Consider the following 10190-nt stretch of genomic DNA (forward strand, 5'->3'; position numbering starts at 1 on the left):
ATGTTTTGTATACACATTGCAATCATGTTGCGCATGATGATGGCTCTACATAGCACTCTCACTCACTGTCCCATCACAAGTCAGCTAGTGTTCTACCGCCCATCACTCATACACTTTCACTCATAAACTTGACACGATCTCTGCTCAATGTAACAAATCAGCCGTAAGTCAAACAGAAAACTAGGCTACAGCTGTCATTGTAATCTTACCTCATGGATACATTTAGGCTATTTATCTTTACCTCCCCTAACAACATAGACATAAAAATGTTCTTTCAATCCTCCAGATCAACGTTAATTCCAGCATGTTGGCTGTTGTTCAATCGCGTGCAGTATCACATGAGCTCTTTATTACTTGACTGACATTCAGAAAATCCTTTCCTGAATCAGCTGATGTAGCGCGACAATGCCCCATCCTACTAAACAGCTGACATCAACTGTAAATCAAACAACTACAGTATTATGGATCAGTATTCAAGAACTCTGTTAATGACAGTATGGATTTTTGTTTTATTAATCATGTTAAAGTTACTCTTTGATTTTGCAACAGACATTATTTTGTATATGTGTTCCCATGAAAACTATCTTCACACCTTTCACACTGTAACGTGCAACCTGGTCTCAGAGTATTGTATATTATTTCGACAGCAATATCCAGGAATTTCACAGGATCAAGTTCAATGTGTAATTCAATTGTTAAATGCTTAGTTTATGATTTAGAGACAAATGTCACATGACAAATCTGTGAAGACTCCAAGCATTAAAAAGGGTTTAAACATAGGTTTTGATTCAACTCATGAATTATATTCAATATATCTATTATCCCCCATTTATATTGTAATGTATTCACATGAAAACAAATGGCAAATTAATATTAATGACTCTGTAACAGCTCCAAACAATTGCCGACTACAATAAATAAGTACTGGTACCCTAGTTTATAGAAAGACCCATGTCCACCTATGTTGTTGACATGTTGACATGTCCCTGTGGTCTCTCCTACACAGGGAAACCCCACAGAAGCCTTAAGACCTGTATCAGTGAGCACCGCAACAATATACAGACCGGTAAGACAAAAAATCCTGTTGCTGTTCATTTTGCACAATCTGGACATTCTATTAGGTCGATGAGATACATTGGAATAATATGGTAAAGATGTCACACAGGGGAGGGGACATTGAGAGGAAACTACTTCAAAGGTAGTCTTTATCCACAGGCTCAACACATTGCCTCTTCTTGGCCTTAAAATGAGGAGTTTGACTTGAAACCGTTTCTATAGTTCTAAAATACTGTTTTTACCATAATTGAATATTGTGTGTATTTATATATATATTACTGTAAATATCTATCACATTCCTCATGTTTGGTTATATACAGTATTTTGACATATTGAATGTTGATATTGTGAACCGATATATATTTTTACTTCCTGTTTCAGGTGATGTCACTGAGCACTGCCCCTACATATATAGTACCTTCCACCACCTGGGATATGGATGCCTGATGAAGACCTAAGAGTTGAAATGTTGTAACAATAAACTACGTATATTTGGTTAGAATAGACCCTACTGAGTATTTTCCTCCCCACTTTAGCTGAGAGAGGCAGAAAAGTTTTCTCTCTACAAGCCAATATAAGGTATATCCCATGTACAGTCTTTTACAGTGTATTGCATTGGGGGCTATATGGGCGACAGCAGGCCATGCGACACGGTCCTCCTAAAAAAATACATTATTTGGTTAGTAGAAACCCTCCTGAGTATTTTCCACCCCACTTTAGCTGAGACAGGAATATTTTTTTCTTCTTCTCTACAACCTAATATGTATCCCATATACAGTGTATTGCATTGCAGTGAAGTGAGAAGGTGGAGTAAGGAGTCACCACCACTCTGTATTAAACCAGCTGCCCAGCACAAGAGACCAATCTATGTTTTGCAGACCCTATTGAGTAATTCCAAAAACATATATTTGTATTTTATTAAAAGTATATTTGTTTAAAGCTGCAATATGTAACTTTTTGGGTGACCCTACCAAATTCACATAGAAATGTGAGTTATAGAGTGGTCATTCTATTTGAAAGAATTTCTAATAAGCAGTAGATCTGTTCGATGTGTATTACCTCTATCTTTCCGTTCTTAAATTTAGCTTTTGCGTCTTTTACTTTCGGTTTTGTACACCAGCTTCAAACAGCTGAAAATACAATAGTTTTGCTTATGGAAAATATATTTCACAGCGGTTTAGATGGTACAATGATGGGACTTGTATTTTTTACAAAAAAAACCTGCGATTACCTGCCAGCACAATATCCTCATGCTCGGAGAACGGTAATACAACCCCATTGGTTCACATCTGGGCGGTAACAGCGTACATACCCCCAGAAAAAAAGTACTAATTCCGAGTCTTTTCGGTGAGCCGGCTCATTTGGCTCTATTCAGATAAAAAAGCCAGCTAATTTGGCTCCCAAACGGCTCTTCGTTCGAAATGCTTAATAATCGAACTAGAACCATAACATTTTTTAAGATTTCCAATGTAATGCCCAAAAGGTAGGCTACCATTATGTAAGATCGTGACATGCGTGGTCAAATACATTTTTACCTGGTCCAAAAAATATTTTATGCACTGAAAAAAATCAGCGTTGACCAGATTGACACGCTATCCCCACTATTTCTTGTTTCTGCAGTGCGAATTCACCCTCTTTAGATAATTATTTTGTTACTTATCTGCAGAAAAACGTTTTGAGCTCAAAAAGCATTAGTAGCACTATGCAAATCAGGGAGCCAAATAGCCGGCTCTTTCACCGATGCAATTCGGTTCCCTACGTTCACTAAAAAGACCCCGTCGCGAACGATCCATCACCACCACAATCATCAATTCGCCATTATAAAGCACAATCAATGAATAGGCTATGGCTGCATTTTTAACGGTAAAGTCAAATATACTATAATGTACAACAACAATGAATGCACGGTGCGCAAAAACTTTTAATCGTATGGGTATCATTAGAGATGCTCTTGTTTTCACCATCTACTCGCAATCTCAATGTTTTTACTGAATTAATTCTCTTGAGATAAACTATAGATGGTCTCACACAGGAATGGGTCTTTTCAGCTTATTACTTCTTACTACTAAGTGTTGTGTTGCCTACTTTCGTTTTGATCCAAAGGGAGACAGTATCTACTGTGGTATACATCGTAGGAACAGTGTTTTTTGTGTTGTTTTTTTTTTTTTACAAACCTGAGTAGTTTTTAATAATTATGAGAAATCACACCATGTATTAGTACTGATTCATGTTCACATGTGGTGTTGCTTATCACTGAGAATCAGAGTAAAACAGAACGAGATCCAAGAGGTTGTCAAGGTGAGTCATAAAGTCATTGTGAGATCGGTGTAAGAGATTAGATGTGTTAGCATCATGGTTTGCTTGCTGCTCAAATCTCTATAATGATGAAACAAACGTTCTGTTTATAGTCGATATTCAACATGATCTCCAAAGAGGACCAGAGGAATCTTCCTGATGATGAGAACACACTAGAGAAGAGAGCTGATCAAATATGGGACCTCTTTGGCAAGAAAGAACATGGTAAGCCTTGTTCTCATGTTTTAAGAACCACCCAAAGAATGCTATAGTTGGCAAAAATATTTTTTCACAACTGCCACCAGTTGGCCCAAAAACATTGACAACAGAGACACATTGACATAGTAGAGTAAATAAAAGTGTGTAAAAATATAAAGGATATTTCATGATGAAACCCTCATATGTTTTACACCTTAGTCATTCTTTTTTTTAAATATATATTTTACAAAAGATTAAGAACACCTTCCTAATACTGAGTTGCACCCCCCTCAATTTTCCGGGGCATGGACACTACAAGTTGTGTCAAGTTGGCTGGATGTCCTTTGGGTGGTGTGGACCATTCTTGATACACACTGGAAACTGTTGAGCGTGAAAAACCCAGCAGTGGTGCAGTTCTTGACACCGGTGCGCATGGCACGTACTACCATAGCCCGTTCAAAGGCACTTAAATATTTGTCTTTCCCATTCACCATTCACATACACAATCCATGTCTCATTTGTCTCAAGGCTTAAAAATCCTTCTTTAACCTGTTGCCTCCTCTTCATCTACACTGATTGAAGTGGATTTAACAAGTGACATCAATAAGGCATTATAGCTTTCACCTGGATTTACCTGGTCAGTCTGTCATGGAAAGAGCAGGTGTTCTTAATGTTTTGTGCACTGTGTATATTTGACATATTATGTCCTTGAAAGTTATTCATGTTCTTGAATGTTAAAATAATTCTGGTAGTTAACTTGTACATTTTTTAAGTCGCCGGTCACATTCCATCTCTTTGCAATCCTTTTAGCTATAAATATGTGTCTCTTGTTGTGTTTTCATGTAGGCCTATTGTTTAATTTAATCAATCATTTGTCAAATATATTGTATTGGATATTGAGCACATCTGCAATTTTTCTGGATGATGACAACATTGCAGCTTCCCCCAGCACCAGACACCTTGGTGTAACTTTTGACTCTAACCTCTCATTTGAAGCACACATCCGCAACATCAGATTAAATCAAATCAAAATGTATTTGTCACATGCTTTGTAAAGAACAGGTGTAGACTAACAGTGAAATGCTTAGTTACGGGCCCTTCCCAACATTGCAGATAGAAAGAAAATAAATAAATAATATAAAAGTAATAACACGTAACTTAGCAATATACATGGGTTACCAGTACCAAGTCGATGTGAAGGGTTAAGAGGTAATTGAGGTAGATATGCACATACTGTATAACTAGGCAACAGGATAGATAATAAACAGTAGCAGCAACTGTTTTTCTGCACTAACTTTTATTTTAAGCATGTGATGAGTAAAATAAAATAACTGTTAGTGCAAAAAGGGTCAATGCAGATAGTCCGGGTAGTTAAATATTTAACTAACAATTTAGCAGTCTTATGGCTTGGGGGTAGAAGCTGTTCAGGATCCTGTTGGTTCCAGACTTGGTGCATCGGTACTGCTTGCTGTGTGCTACCAAAGAGAACAATCTGTGACTTCTATAACATCAAGAAAGTGTCATTTTTCCAACTGTGTAACATTGCTCGGATCAGTTTGTTCTTGTCCACTGTGGAGTCAGAAGCTTATGCATGCCCTGGTAACATCTTGGCCTGTTCAATATAGGATCCAATTGAATGCGCCTACATACAGTGCCTTCAGAAAGTATTCACACCCCTTAACTTTTTCCACATTTTGTTGTGTTACAGCCTGAATTTAAAATGTATTACATTAACATTTTATCCCTGGCCTACACACAATACCCCATAATGACAAAGTGGAATTATGTTTTTTGAAATGTTTACAAATTAATTAAAAGCTGAAATGTCTTGACTCAATAAGTATTCAACCCCTTTGTTATGGCAAGCCTGAATAAATTCAGGAGTAAACACTTGCTTAACAAGTCACTTGCATGGACTCACTCTGTGTGCAATAATAGTGTTTAACATGATTTTTTAATGACTACATCATCTCTGTACATTACACCTACAATTATCTATGAGGTCCCTCAGTCGAGCAGTGAACTTCAAACACAGATTCACACACAAAGACCAGTGAGGTTTTACAATGCCTCACAAAGGGCACTTATTGGTAGGTACAGTGTAGGTAAAAACAAAACATCAGACATTGAATATCCCTTTGAACATGGTTGCCAGAGAGGAAGGAAACCGCTCAGGGATTTCACCATGAGGGTGACTTTAAAACAGTTACAGAGTTGAATGACTGTGATAGGAGAAAACTGAGAATGGATCAACAACATGGTAGTTACTCTATAATACTGACCTAATTGACAGAGTGAAAAGAAAGCCTGTACAGAATAAAACATATTCTAAACATGCATCCTGTTTGCAACAAGGCACTAAAGTAATACTGTAAAAAATGTGGCAGAGCCATTCACTTTTTGTCCTGAATACAAAATGTTATGTTTGAGGATAATCCAATACAACACATTACTGTACTCCATATTTTCAAGCATAGTGGTGGCTGCATCATGTTATAGGAATGCTTGTAATTGTTAAGGACTCAGGAGTTTTTCAGGATAAAAAAGAAACGGAATGGAGCTAAGCACTGGCAAAATCCTAGAGGAAAACCTGGTGGCAGGTAGCCTAGCAGTTAAAAGCGTCGGGCCAGTAACCGAAAGGTCGCTGGTTTGAAATCCCCGAGCTGACAAGCTGAAAAAATCTGTTGACATGCCCATGAGCAAGGTACTTAAACCTAATTGCTCCTGTCAGTCAATCTGGGTAAGAGTGCCTGCTAAATGACTGCTAAATGACTAAAATGTAAATATAAATATATATATATATATATGTTCAGTCTGCTTTCCACCAGACATTAATTCAACTTTCAGCAGGACAATTACCTAAGGCCAAATCTACACTGGTTGCTTACCATGAAGACAGTGAATGTTCCTGAGTGGGCTAGTTACAGTTCTGACTTAAATCTACTTGAAAATCAATGGCAAGACCTGAAAATGGTTGTCTACCAATGATCAACCAACTTGAAGAATTTAGAAAAATAATAATCAGCAAATGTTGCACAATCCAGGTGTGGAAAGCTCTTAGAGTCCAAAAAAGACTCACAGCTGTTATCGCTGCCAAATGTGCTTCTACAAAGTATTGACTCAGGGGTGTGAATACTTATGTAAATGACAACAAAATGTGGAATAAGTCAATGGTCATGAATTCTTTCTGAAGGCGCTGTACATATGCCAACCTCCAGAGAACTATTCCCCAGCACGCACCCTTCAATTATCAGACTAAGTATCCTGGTCACACCTACCACAACCCTGTGCAGCATCGGTGACAGGGCCTTCTTACATGTGACCCTTCAGCTCTGGAACACTCTACATGTCACAGAGGCTGCTTCAATTTCATCATTTAAAACACAACTAAAGACCTACCTATTCAAGCTAGAGAGGTTAAAATGTAATGTTTGATTGCCTAATTTGCCAGTCAAAAGTTTGGACCCACCTACTCATTCAAGGGTTTTTCTTTATTTTTACTATTTTATACATTGTAGAATAATAGTGAAGACATCAAAACTATATGGAATGATGTAGTAACCAAAAAAGTGTTAAACAAATCAAAATATATTTTATATTTGAGATTCTTCAAATAGCCACTTTTTGCCTTGATGACAGCTTTGCAAACGCTTAGCATTCTGTCAACCAGCTTCATGATGTAGTCACCTGGAATGCTTTTCAATTAACAGGTGTTCCTTCTTAAAAGTTAATTTGTGGAATTTCTTTCCTTCTTAATGCGTTTGAGCCAATCAGTTGTGTTGTGACAAGGAAGGGGGGTACACAGAAGATAGCCTTATTTGGTAAAAGACCAAGTCCATATTATGGTAATAACAACTCAAATAAGCAAAGAGAAACGACAGTCTATCATTATTTTAAGGCATGAAGAACTTTGAAAGTTTCTTCAATTGCTGTCGCAAAAACCATCATGCGTTACAATGAATCGTTCTCATGAGGACCGCCACATGAATGGAAGACCCAGAGTTACCTCTGCTGCAGAGGATGGTTACACTGTCTGTGATTTATTTAGAATTCAAGGCACACTTAACCAGCATTCTGAAGCGATACGCCATCCTATCTGGTTTGGGCTTAGTGGGACTATCATTTGTTTTTCAACAGGACAATGACCCAACACGCTGTTTAAGGGCTATTTTACCAAGAAGAAGAGTGATGGAGTGCTGCATCAGATGACCTGGCCCCCACAATCACCCGACCTCAACCCAATTGATTATGGTTTGGGATGAATTAGACCGCAGAGTGAAGGAAAAGCAGCCAACAAGTGCTCAGCATAAGTGGGAACTCCAAGACTGTTGGAAAAGCATTCCAAGTGAAGCTGGTTGAGAGAATGCCAAGAATGTGGACTTCCTGACGGGACGCCCCCAGGTGGGGAAGGTAGGAAACAACATCTCCACTTTGCTGATCCTCAACACTGAGGCCTCACAAGGGTGCGTGCTGAGCACCCTCATGTACTCCCTGTTCATCCATGACTGCGTGGTCATGCACGCCTCCAACTCAATCATCAAGTTTGCAGACGACACAATAGTAGTAGGCTTGATTACCAACAATGATGAGACCGCCGACAGGGAGGAGGTGAGGGCACTGGGAGTGTGGTGTCAGGAAATCAACCTCTCAACTTCAACAAAACAAAGGAGATGATCGTGGACTTCAGGAAACAGCAGAGGGAGCACCCCCCTATCCACATCGATGGGACAGCAGCGGAGAAGGTGGAAAGTTTTAAGTTCCTCGGCATACACATCACGAACAAACTGAAATTGCACAATTGAGAGCATCCTGTTGGGCTGTATCATCGCCTGGTACGGAAACTGCACCGCCCACAACCTCAAGGCTCTCCAGAGGGTGGTGCGGTCTGCACAATGCGTCACTGGTGGTAAACTACCTGCCCTCCAGGACATCTACAGCACCCGATGTTACAGCCAAAAAGATAATCAAGAACATCAACCACCCGAGCCATTGCCTGTTCACCCCATAACCATCCAGAAGGCGAGGTCAGTACAGGTGCATCAAAGCTGGGACCGAGAGACTGAAAAATAGCTTCTATCTCAAGGCCATCAGACTGTTAAACAGCCATCACTAACACAGAGAGGCTGCTGCCTACATACAGACTTGAAATCATTGGCCACTTTAATAAATGGATCACTAGTGAATTTAATAATTCCACTTGAATAATGTTTACATATCTTGCATTACTCATCTCATATGTATATACTGTATTTTATACCATCTATTGCATCTTGCCTATGCCGCTCTGTCATGGCTCATCCATATATTTATATGTATATATTCTTATTCCATTCCTTTACTTAGATGTGTGTGTATTAGGTAGTTGTTGTGGAATTGTTAGATTACATGTTAGATATTGCTGCACTGTCGGGACAAGAAGCACAAGAATTTCGCTAACACTCGCAATAACATCTGCTAACCATATGTATGTGACCAATACAATTTTATTTGGTTTGAAGCTATCATCAAGGAAAAGGGTGGATACTTTGAAAAATCTAAAATATATTTGGATTTGTTTAACACTTTTTTGGTTACTGACCAAGTCCATATTATGACAAGAACAGCTAAAATAAGCAAAGAGAAACGACAGTCCATCATTATTTTAAGACATGAAGGTCAGTCAATCTGGAAAATGTTAAGAACTTTGAAAATTTCTGCATGAATCAGGCCTTCATGGTCGAATTGCTGAAAAGAAACCACTACTAAAGGACGCCAATAATAAGAAGAGACTTTCTTTGGCCAAGAAACACTAGCAATGGACATTAGACCTGTGGAAATATGTCGTTTGGTCTGAGTCCAAATTTGAGATTTTTGGTTCCAACCGCCACGTCTTTGTGAGACGCAGAGTAGGTGAATGGATGATCTCCGCATGTGTGGGCATTTCCATATAGCATTTTATAATTGTTATGACTTACAACACTGTCCAGGACATAGCTTAAAACAAGTAGTTGCACCGGCAAAACTGTGAAGAAGTGGAATAATAGATGTATGGAGAATAACAGTAGTGTTCTTGCTGACATTTATTTATTTATTTATTTTAGTTCACCTTTATTTAACCAGGTAGGCAAGTTGAGAACAAGTTCTCATTTACAATTGCGACCTAAGCACACTAATTACCTTATATTTTTGCCCATTGTAAGGAAAGAGTATTTTTCCACTGACTTACGTTAGCTATTGTGAAAGACTAAACAGATGTCTCGGAAATATGAGTTGGTCAAGGCTGGAGGCAAAAATGCTGACCGGAGCCTGCATTTGGGCCTGTTTAAATTATTGTTCAATGAGATACATTAAAATTGCCACAGAAATATGGTTTTGTTTAATTCAGGGCCCTAGGAAATTGTTTTTATTTTGAAGTTAATTTCCTGCAATTCTACATCGTGTAACATGACTCATGAAATCTTATGTGTCATGAGTCAAGTATCAGTTCAGATAAACATCTTTTTCAGAAAGTGATTAGCTCAATTGATAACAACATAGTCACACATTAGGCACTCCCCATCACACCAAAACCAGTCCCATCGCCACCCTTACCCTGGGCAGCCACTCCATCTCACTGTCCTCCGTCTCTGACCTTGGAGGGTTGCTAGACCCCTCCCTCACTT

This window comes from Salmo salar, chromosome 28 (genome assembly GCF_965601325.2).
Source record: "Salmo salar chromosome 28, fSalSal1, whole genome shotgun sequence".
Classification (NCBI taxonomy): domain Eukaryota; kingdom Metazoa; phylum Chordata; class Actinopteri; order Salmoniformes; family Salmonidae; genus Salmo; species Salmo salar.